A 12,248-nucleotide genomic window follows, 5' to 3' on the forward strand; every position below is an offset into this window, starting at 1 on the left:
TTAATTTCCATCACATTAAACATTCTTCAGGGACTTCTCTGGTGGCACAGTGGTTAAGACTCTGCACTCCCAATGCAGGGGGCCTGGGTTCGATCCCTCATCAGGGAACTAGATCCCACATGTATGCCGTAACTAAGTGTTTGAATGCTACAACTAAGGAGCCTGTGTACCATAACTAAGGAGCCCTTGGGCCACAAATAAGGAGCCCACGTGCCACAACTAATGAGCCTGCCTGCCACAACTAAGACCCAGCACAACCAAATAATAAACATTTTAAAAATAAATAAATATTCTTCAAAATTTGCTTTTAATGGCTAATAGTATTCCACGAATAGATCAGACTAATTTATTCAGCTACCCAGTATAGGTTCCTATCAACTTTTTGCATTTTATTTTTTATATATTTACTTTTTTATTTTAGAAAATATATTTTATTTTGATAGAATGACATGATACACAGCAGTACCTAGATCACCACAATATTTACTGCCTGGTCCATTACTCCTCAAGCCTAACTTGATTTTCTCTCTTCTTTGCAGAAAAAGAATAGCATTTGGAACAGTTAGACCTTGGCTCAAGCACTGGCTCCAGCTTTTATTTGTTGTGTGTATTAATTTTATTCTCCCTCAGCCTTAGTTTAGTAGTTGGTAAGATGGATAGTACAACATTTAAGTGAGAACACAGTGACTAATACACAGTGAGAACACAGTGACTAATACACAGTGACTAATAGACATACAAAAATGCCAGTTCCTCAAATTTGACATAATGCTCCTCTTTAAAATATTTTCCATAAGCATATTCCATATGCTTATAGGGTAAAGTAATATGCCTTGTCATGGAAAAAGATGCATATTAACTCCTACTTCACACTATATACAAACATTAATTCCAAGTGGATTGTAGATGTAAACGTGAAAAGCAGAACAATAAAGGTGTTTGTTTTGTTTTGTTTTTTTTCTGCGGTACGCGGGCGTCTCACTGCTGTGGCCTCTCCCGTTGCGGAGCACAGGCTCCGGACGCGCAGGCTCAACGGCCATGGCTCACGGGCCCAGCCGCTCCACGGCATGTGGGATCTTCCCGGACCAGGGCACGAACCCGCGTCCCCTGCATCAGCAGGTGGAATCTCAACCACTGCGCCACCAGGGAAGCCCCAATAAAGGTTTTATAGGAGAACACCTTCATGGCCTTGGAAAAGCAAAATTTTTCTTAACCACAGCACAAAAAAAATCCTCCCCATAAAAAACTGATACATTGGACTATATTAAAATTTTGAACTTTTGTTCATCAAAAGACACCACTAAGAGAGTATGACAACCCACAGAGTAGAAGATATTCACTCTACGACCATCTGACAAAGGATATTCAGAATACATTAAGAATTCCTACAAAACAAAAAGACAAAATAACAATGTGGTATCCTGGACTGAATCCTGGATCAGAAAAAGGACATTAGTGGAAAAGCTGGTGAAATCCAAATAAAGTCTATAATTTAGTTAATAGTATTGTATCAACATTAATGTCTTAGTTATGACAAATGCACCATGGTTATTAAGACGCTAACATTGGGGGAAATTGGGTGAAGAGTATATGAGTATTATGTTTGCAACTTTTCTGTAAATCTAAAATTATTTCAAAATAAAAAGTATAATTAAAGAAAGAAAGTGGGGAGGGAGGGAACATGAGAGGGAGACAGAGTGGTGCCCAACAGAAAAATGGGCAAAAGACTTCAATAGATACATTACATAAGAGGATATCCAAATGTCCAATAAACATATGAAAAGGGTTCCACCTTATTAGTCATCATCATCAAAGAACTAGAAACTAAAACCATAAGGCGAAACCACAAACTACTCATCAGAATGACTAAAATGAAAAAACAAAATACCAAGTTTCGGGGGCTGTGGAAAAATCAGAACGGATGGTGGGTTTGCTCATTATCACAATCACTTTGGAAGTATCTACCAAAGATGAACACATGTGTACCTTATAACACAGCAATTCCACACCTGGTTATCTACTCAACAGAAATGCATACATACTTTCCCCATAAAAAACATATACTAGAATGTTCATAGTAGCGTTTTTCATAATAGCCAAAAGCTAGAAATTACCCAAATGTTTTTGGAGTAGAATGGATAAACTGTGATACAGTCATACAACAGAACATTGCACAACAATGAAAAAGAGTGAACATGCAACATGGATGAACTTTACAGAAATGTTAAGCAACAGAAGTCATACACAAAAGTATACTATATGATTCCACTTATATAAAAAGTATAAAAGCAAGCAAAACTAATACATGCTTCAGAAGTCAGGACAGTGGTTACCCTTGAGGGTGGAGGGTAGGTAATGACTAGAAGGGGACAAGAGGGGGCTTCTTGATGATCTGCTTCTTGATCTGGGTGATGGTTAGAGAAATGTATCCAGCTTGTGAAAATTACTTGACTGTACGTATATGATATATGCACTTTTATGTATGCATGTTATTGTTTAACGTACATAAATGTATGCTTTTTTAAAAAGCAAACAAAAAATTTAAAACGCCTTATTGTAGCATTAAAGTCCCTGCATGATCAGACCTGTCACAGTATATATCACATAATGTCTTGACTCCCACCAGTACCCCACCTGCACCCTACATTAGCTATCCCAAACGTTCCTGATCCAATTGCAGGAAGGCATCCAAATCCAAATTTCTATTTCTGTTGATGAGTTTTCCAATGCAATACACACTCCCACCTCCCCACAAGTGTACATGTCATTTTCTCCTCCAGGGATACGCTTCCCTCCCTTGCCTCCTTGGAGAATTCCCAGTCAACCTTGAAGGCTCAGCTCTAAGGGTCCGACCCTAGCACTCCTTAGTCAGAGCCTGCTCCTGCAACCACTGCACCCTACATATCCTACACTGTAACACTGGTCCCCTTCCTTCATAACTGCTTATTCATTCATCTCCCCAATAAAATCATAAGCTCTCTGAAGACCTCGATGGCTTATTTAGTACAGTGCCTTGCTTAGAGCGGGCATATCAAAGAATACGTGTTGTGTGAATTTCAGGTAATGTGGTCTAGGATTTTCCCAATTCTCTTTCTTTTGAGAACATTAGACTCCTCAGTTTAGAGAGGCGGTATGGAATACTGGAAAATAGCAGACATGAAAAGGGGAAAACAAGAAAAAAAAAAAAGAGCAAAGACCAAGAAAGGCAACACTAAGAAGAAATATAAGTGGCTAATAAATATATGAAAGATGCACAACCTTACCAGTAATCAAGGAAATGCAAATGAAAATAATAATGAGTTATCATTTGGGGGGAATTTCATTAAATTCTGATTTAAAAAGTGTAAGATGAGACACATAGAAGTATGCTCACAGCAGCACTGCTTGCAATGGCAAAACACTGGAAACAACCCAAATGATGCACTGACAAGTAAATGGATGAATGCAATATGGCATATTAGTGCAATGAACTACAGCTACATGCTTTGACATGAAGGAATCTCAAAATTAATGTTATATAAAAAAGTAAGCAGTAGAATATAGATGATACCATGTATACAAAGTTCAAAACATGTCAAACTAAGCAATATATCACTTGAGCATGCAGTAAAAGTATAATAAAAAGCAAGAAAATAAACACAAAATTCACAAATTCTATGGAGGAAGCAGAGGGGTTATGATCCAGAAAGGACCCCAGGGGGCTTCAAAAGTATTGGTAATGTTCTGTTTCTTAACCTGGTTGTTCAGTACACCAGGACCATTTTATTGCTTTGCTTACAACTTCCCATATAGGGACTTCCCTGGTGGTCCAGCGGTTTAAGACTCCGTACTTCCACTGCAGGGCGCATGGCACAGTTCGATCCCTGGTCATCAGGGAAATAAGACCTCACAGGCCACACGGTGTGGCCAAAAAAAAAAAAAAAGAAAAAGAAAAAAACTTGACATATACACAAGAATCCTTTCTTGCTTTTCAGTAAAGCGAGTGAGTTACTTCATGTGAATCCTACAGAAATATCATTTTTATTTTTATTTTTTTTAATATTTATTTATTTGGCTGCATGGGGTCGTAGTTGCAGCATGCGGGATCTTCGTTGCAGCATGCGGGCTCTTTGTTGAGGCGCTCAGGCTCTAGAGCACGCAGGCTCAATAGTTGCAGTGCTCAGGCTCTCTAATTGTGGCATGCAGGCTCAGTAGTTGTGGCACACTGGCTTAGTTGCCCCGCAGCATGTGGGATCTTAGTTCCCCAACCAGGGATCGAATCCCGGTTCCTTGCGTTGGAAGGCAAATTCTTAACCACTGGACCACCAGGAAAATCGAGAAATATCACTTTTAGATCAAGTGACTGGCAAATTTTAAAGATACTGATAATACCTAGGGTTGGTGAGGATGCAGGGAAAAAGACTAATCTCCCATGTATATCGTTGGAGATTATAAAAGTATTTTTAGAAACTAATTTGGCGATATTAATAAAGAGTTTGCATATTTTACAAACACTTTGAGTAATTCCACTTTTACGAATATGGCCTATGAAAATCCATGCACATTTGCCCAAAGATATGTGTGTAAAACTGTTGACTGCAATATTCTTTACAATAAAGACGTGGAAACAGCATAAATATTCTTGAGTAAGTGAGTGTGTGAGTCAAGTATGGTAACATCCACACCATGAAATACTACACTGCTGATAAATAAACCTCTATAAACTGACAGGAAAAGACCTCCAAGACATATTAAGTGAAAAAAAAGCAAGTCACAAATTCATTCATAAAATATGACTTCTTATTTATTTAAGTACATACATATGTTCATAGTATTGGTAATTGCCGGTTCCTAAATAAAGCAATTACTACATGCTGAGCCCTATTGGGCGCTGTTCTAAGTGCTTTACATGTATTAACTCATTTAATCCTCACAACACAACTATATGGTAGGTATAAATTCCCATTTTATAGACAAGAAAACTGAGGCACAGAAGTTAAGTATCTTGCCCAAGGTCATATAACTAGTAAGGAGCAGAGCCAGGATTCAAACCCAGGCCCTGTGGCTCCAGAGTCTGTGCTCTTACCCACCATGCCACGTTGGCATTTCTTGAAAGTAAGCACAACAGAAAAGCACTGAATTCATATACACTAAGCTAGAGAAAGTCAAGGGAGTCAAGGGACTTTCAGTCCATATACTTCTATAGTGTTTTAAACTTCTGCAACAAAAATGTATTTATGTGACATTCCTATAATAAAATATATAAAATAAAGAGAAGGAAAGAAAAAGTACTAAACTTAGAGGTGGGATCTGAGTCCGACCCCTACTAATCCTTGAGCAAATCATTTTATTTCTCTGGGCAATTTTCCATCTACAAAATGGGGGTAATAACACCTACCTTGCCTACACTTTAGGCACGGTAGGTAGATGTGTAGGAACAGTGTGAAAGTGCTTTGCAAACCATAAATCACTTCACAAAAGTAAGGCAGCATTAACTTTCCCAAGGAGCTCTGGAAAGACTGCAAGGGAGGAGAGTAGGTGAGACAAACTGTCTAAAAGAAGCCTGTGAATAAATCTAGGGTTCTCTCTGGCACCTCATCCTCTAGAACCAGAGGATCCAGTCTGTAAGGCCACAGACTTCACCCCACGGCCCCAAACCATAGCCAAGAAGGAAAACCCAGGCCCCCCTCTGCTTGGTGCTATTGGTTGTTTTCTGGGGCTGGAGTGACCCCAAGGCTGCAAGCAGGCTCCGGGGACCTTTAGGAATACCCCAAGATGTCTAGCAGGGTGGTCCCCACTGGGTACTCTCTGAACGGCAAGATAGGAAGGGGAGCCATCTTCTCTAAGGAAAAAGGAACAGAGCTAATCACAAGGTAAGCAGTCTCTAACCTCATAAACATTCTTGGGGAGAAGCCCAGCCAACTCCAAATTATAGGCAGCCTCTCCACTCTGTTCAAACAAATCTCCAGCTGTGACTCACTCCTCAGAGTGGGGAGGGGGTAAACACAGAGCTGAGGGCTTAGAGATCAAGACGCTAAGGAGGAGTGATACGGAGATATATCAGGGAGGCCCCAGAGGTTCTCACATCACTGGCTCATGTGAATAGGGTAAAGATCTATGGGAAAATACGTTTCCCCAGCTCCCACTCCCCAGGCTGCTATGAGGGCCATGAGGACTGGATGGCAGGTGAGGATCAAGGGACTCCGAGAAGGAAGTAAGGGAAGTGGAAGATTGCCCCTGAGCTGCAAACCAGCATCCTTAATTTATTCTCTCCCTATAACCCACTCTTTCACCATTTTGTCCCTCAACCCTGTTCCCTGTTCCCACCGGGAATGTACATGGTCTCTCAAGCTGCTACAGCAGCAGCCACCTCAATTTTCCCCTTCTGAGAAATGGGAATAGCCAGCACCTTGAAACAATGGTTCCCAAGAGGTCAGGATGAGGAAAGCCCCAATAAAGTCAAAGAGGCCAGATGCAGTGGTTGGGGGATGACCCTCTCTTGGCTGAGACTCCTAACCCACTCAGCTCACAGATCTCAGGTACCCTTGGTCCTGCCTTTTGCAGGGCTCTCTAGGTCAGAGATGGTGCTTTGTTGGGGACGGCACAAAGAATCAGTCCTGCTCCTCCCCACAGATTAACCAACAGAACAGGTATTTGCTTTTTGTCTGGTTACCCGCCCAGAGGCATGGGCTGGACAAGCTCTATGCAGAGGGCTGACCAGGATGACTGGGAGGTGAAATGAGAAAAAGGGATTTAGGGTGGCACCCTAAATGGGGCAGCCTTTCTCATTCCCTGGATCCCTAGCACAGGGAAACACCAGGGCCTGGAAGTGAGAGTGTGTACATAGAGGGAGGTGGGCTCCTGAACTCTCCACTCTGAGAAAGACACCCTTTTGCCCAGCCAATCTCCCTTCACGAAACCCACCTAGTGCCCAGCCAGCCTGGAATTCCCAGGTCCCCAGCACCCTCTCCCCTCTCTAGTCTCTGATTACTTTGCTTTGTGATTTTTGCTTCTTTGCCTCCAGGTCCTAGAAGACCATTTCCTCTTCTTTCCCCTGTATTTTCTTCTCCTCTTCCTGCCCCTGCTGGCTAGGCTTAAATCTGGGCCAACAGCCTCCCTGGCGCATACCTGTTCCCTCAACTAAACCTCCCCACCCCTAGGAGACAAAGGTGTTTCACAAGACTCTGCATCATGACCCAAAGAGGCACATACCACAATTACCAGCAGGCGAGGAAGCCTGTCCCACCTGCTCTGAGCACGCGTGTGTGGAACCAAAACCATCTGCGTGCACACACCGCCCCACTACTCCCACCCGGGAGAAATATGGGCAAACTTTGGCGCCCAAAGCCTGGTGACTGGGTAAGCCTCCTCACCCAGATCCTCCCACAGAGCCCAGGATTCCCCAAATTCCTGGCAGGCTTGGAGACATCAGCTGTAGTGCTCCTGAAGGTGAGAACTTGGCAATGAATGGGGGAGATGGAGTGGAGTGAGGAGGAATTTATGGGCTGAGCTTGAGGCAGGTCTCATGAGTGGAAGGAACAGGCAGTCACCAAACTTGAATGGTTCCTCTGCCCAGGAGTTTCTTCCCCACGCAGGTGTCACAGAGCCAGGGCTTCCACCATTTTAGAATTCATTCATTCCTTTGGAGTAAGCATCAGTGACTCCAGATGAATCCCCTTTTAAAATGCAAATATTCTCACCCAGCAATTCCAATCCTAGGTATTTCTTTCCAAGAGAAAGTAAAATGTAAATCCACATAAAAACTTGTAAACAAATGTTCATAGCAGCATTATTCACAATAGACAAAAAGAAGAAACCACCCACTAATAAGGACCTACTGTCTAGCATAGGGAACTCTACTCAATACTCTGTAATGGGCTACATGGGAAAAGAATCTAAAACGAGTGGATATACATATATGTATAACTGATTCACTTTGCTGTACACCTGAAACTAACACAACATTGTAAATCAACTATACTCCAATAAAAGTTAAAAAAGAAGAAACAACCCCAAAGTCCACTCACATTTATTCACGATGAACATGTCATAATATATCCATACAATGGAATATTATTCAGCCATAAGAAGTCATGAAATACTGATTCATGTTACACCATGGATCAACCTTAAAAACATGCTAATTGAAGGAAGCCAGTCACAAAGGATCACATGTTATATGATTACTTTCAGATAAAATATCTAGAATAAGCAAATCATAGAGAAAGAGACTGATGGGATTGGGGGGGTGTTGGAAGAAAACAGGGAGTGACTGCTAATGGGTCAGGATTTCTTTATGGGGTGATGAAAGTATTCTAAAATCAGTTGTGCTGATGACTATACAACTGTGAATATACTAAAAACCAATGAACTGTATACTTTAAATGGGTGATATGTACAGTATGTGAATTATATCTCAATAAAGCTGTTATAAAAAGAAAATGAGGCCCATAGTAAGCCTTCAGTAAATTACAGCTTTAGTTTAAAAAAAAAAGAGTCGGGCTCAGGAAAGACTTGGTCTCAGGAAAGACTTGGTATGTAACTAATGCAGCTTCTGAGGTCCTAAAGGAATGACACCTATTCCAGGGTAAAGACAAAGGTTCAGACTGCAACTGATATAAAATTTCAAATCCACTCAGGCATTGAGAGAACCTCTCTGGCCTAGACTGACCAACATAAAAAAATGTAGAGAGGACTGGTGGTGGGTGGGGGAGGGGAGAGCAAATATTCTAAGGAAGGGTAACACTGATAGGATACTTAAAGGGAATCACTTTATCAGAGTCCAGTGCATCATGGGATACCAGCTGCCTTGGCCATGATTTCAGAAAAAGGAGGAGGAGGAAAGGAGCCCAGAGTGGGATGCTAAAATATGAACCCTGACTATATCACTCTAAGACAGTCCTGGCTGAGTTGGGACTAGCGAAGGTTACGCAGGTCTTCACTCTGGGTCTACCTATAGGTTCCTTCTAATTCTCAAGACCCTCCACTGGCAGAGGAAAGGGGAAAGGAACATGTAAGAGCAAATATCAACATAATGAGAAGGAGCAAACCTTGACCAGACCACAGAGTTCCCAGACTCTTTCTCCATCCCTTGACCAGGGGAAGATAAAACACTCTAGCCAGTAAGTAACAGAAAATAACAACTAACATCTGAGCACCTACCGTGTTCCAGGCATTGTGCTTAATGTTTGATATGCATTCTTCACAACAACCTTATGAGAAGGGTGCAATTATTATCCCCATTTTAAGGAGGAGGAAACTGAGACAAGAGATAAAGTAATTTACCAAAGTGATCTTGGGCAAAGCAAACACTGAAGCCCTGACTCTAGTCCACTGGGTCAGATTCCCAGAACCAGGCCCTTAACCACAATGTTATTAATAGAATCATAGTTTAGTCAAAAATTGTGATATACCAAAAATGGGCAGAAGACCTAAACAGACATTTCTCCGAAGCAGATACACAGATTACCAACAAACACATGAAAAGATTCTCAACATCACTAATCATTAGAGAAATGCAAATCAAAACCACAATGAGGTATCACCTCACGCCAGTCAGAATGGCCATCATCAAAAAATTTATAAACGATAAATGCTGGAGACGGTATGGAGAAAAGGGAACCCTCCTGCACTGTGGGTAGGAATGTAAATTGCTACAGCCACTATGGAGAACAGTATGGAGCTTCCTTAAAAAACTAAAAACAGAGCTACCATATGAACCAGCGAATCACACTACTGGGCATATGCCCTGAGAAAACCGTAATTCAGAAAGATACATGGACCCCAGTGTTCATTGCAGCACTATTTACAATAGCCAGGACATGGAAGCAACCTAAATGTCCATCGACAGATGAATAGATAAAGAAGATGTGGCACATGTATACAATGGAATATTCCTCAGCCGTAAAAAGGAACAAAATTGAGTTATTTGTAATGAGGTGGATGGACCCAGAGTCTGTCATACAGAGTGAAGTAAGTCAGAAAGAGAAAAACAAATACCACGTGCTAACGCACATATATGGAATCTAAAATAACGGTACTGATGAACCTAGTGGCAGGGAAGTAATAAAGATGCAGACGTAGAGAACGGACTTAAGGACACAGGGGGAAAGGGGAAGCTGGGATGAAGTGAGAGAATAGCATTGACATATATACACTACCAAATGTAAAATAGATAGCTAGTGGGAAGCCGCCGCACAGCACAGGGAGATCAGCTCAGTGCCTGGTGACCACCTAGAGGGGTGGGATAGGGAGGGTGGGAGGGAGGCTCAAGAGGGAGGAGATATGGGAACATATGTATATGTATAGCTGATTCACTTTGTTATAAAGCAGAAACTAACACACCATTGTAAAGCAATTATACTCCAATAATGATATAAAAAAAGTTGTGGGGCTTCCCTGGTGGCGCAGTGGTTGAGAGTCTGCCCGCCGATGCAGGGGACACGGGTTCATGCGCCGGTCCGGGAAGATCCCACATGCCGCGGAGCGGCTGGGCCCGTGACCCATGGCCGCTGAGCCTGCGCGTCCGGAGCCTGTGGTCCGCAACGGGAGAGGCCAAAACAGTGAGAGGCCCGCGTACCGCAAAAAAAAAAAAAAAAAAAAAATTGTGATATAATTTCTTTGGGAAGATGAGAGAAGGAAAAGGGAGCATGTAAGGAGTGGGAGTATAAACCTTCCTATAATTCCTACAACAGGAAGTCAATGATGTCTAAAACTGATAAATCATAAGCATACTATTTAGAAATGTGGCAGTAAACACTAGAAAGGCTAAAAGAGTTAAAAGTGGTAACTTCCATGGGGCAGGCCTTGGGTAGGGAACTGCTTACAATTTTCTTTTAAAGGCCTTTTGATATTAATAGATCTTTTTAAAATCATACACATGTATTCTTTTGATAAAAAAATGATTTAAAAGGAAAAAGAAAGAAAATCAGAGATCATGCCAATCAAAGTCTACTGTTGCTGTTGCCACAGTTTCCATCCTCCTCCACTGATAACAGCACTTGGGTTTGGCTTTGGAGAATCTCCCTCCTTCACTGGGCAATCCGGTGGGCCTGTCAATCAAGGAACCCCAACATGCCCTGGCCAAGGGGGAGAAGGGGCCAGTGACACCCTCTTGGAATCTTGAGCAGAATGGCAAAAAGACCTAAAACAGCTGGAAACACTTCACCCAGAAGCAGAAACCCTCCATTAGTACCTTCCACTTACCCAGGCCCCAGGACTCCCTTGGTTCGGACTTTTTAAGCTCTCCCTTAAATCCTCTGTGTTGCCCATTTCCGTCTAATAAATTCCTCTTTTGCTTAAGTTAGCTGGAGCCACTCTCTATTGCTTATAATAAGGGAACTTAATGGGAATGTCTAAAAAAAATGAGTTTGAGGTTTATCTGTGCTTTTATTTGCCAGTGTAACTTACTACAGTGGTTTGCAAACTTTTTTGATCTAAAAAATACATTTTACATCACAATCAAATAAACACACACACACACATATATATAATATGTATACACAGATATAACTGAAACAAAAGTTTTGCCAAAATGTCTACCCTAACACTCTGAGAGTGTTAATTCTATTTCTTTTTTTTAAGACTTTATTGTTTTTAGAGCAGTTTTAGGTTTACAACAAAATTAGCAGAAAGGTACATAAATTTCTCATATACCTCCCCACACACATGCATAGCCATTATCAATATCATTCACCAGAATGGTACTTTTTAACCAAAGATGAACATACATTGATACATTGTAATTACCCAACATCCACAGATCACCTTAGGGTTCACTCTAACGAAGTGAATGGTGCTGCACGGTCTATGGGTTTGGACAAAGGTATAATGACATATATCCATCGCTATAATATCATACAAAGCATTTTCACTGCCCTAAAAAACTTCTGTATTCTGTATATTCATCTCCCCTCTCCCCCCAGACTCCTGGCATCCATTGATCTCGTTACTGTCTCCATAGTTTTACCTTTTCCAGAATGGCATATAGTTGGAATCTCTTTCTTTCTTTTTGAAAAGAGAGTTCAAAGCCTTTATGCCTATAAAACCACTCATGGCCCACCCATGCATGGACCAGACAGGATCTAAAAGGCAAACTCGGGGCTTCCCTGGTGGCACAGTGGTTGGGAATCCGCCTGCCAATGCAGGGGACACGGGTTCGAGCCCTGGTCTGGGAGGATCCCCCATGCTGCGAAGCAGCTGGGCCTGTGCACCACAACTGCTGAGCCTGCACTCTAGAGCCCGCGCACCTAGAGCCTGTGGTCCAAGAT

General features: G+C 41.9%; 1 protein-coding gene across 4 annotated transcripts in view; it reads right to left on the reverse strand.

The window, feature by feature from the left end:
• Window positions 1-12,248, reverse strand: part of TUFT1 (tuftelin 1) — a 44,808-nt gene that overhangs the window by 29,745 nt on the left and 2,815 nt on the right. The gene's annotated exons all lie outside the window — the stretch shown is intronic.

This window comes from Monodon monoceros, unplaced genomic scaffold, assembly GCF_005190385.1.
Source record: "Monodon monoceros isolate NGI ecotype Baffin Bay Population unplaced genomic scaffold, NGI_Narwhal_1 Super_Scaffold_18, whole genome shotgun sequence".
NCBI lineage: Eukaryota > Metazoa > Chordata > Mammalia > Artiodactyla > Monodontidae > Monodon > Monodon monoceros.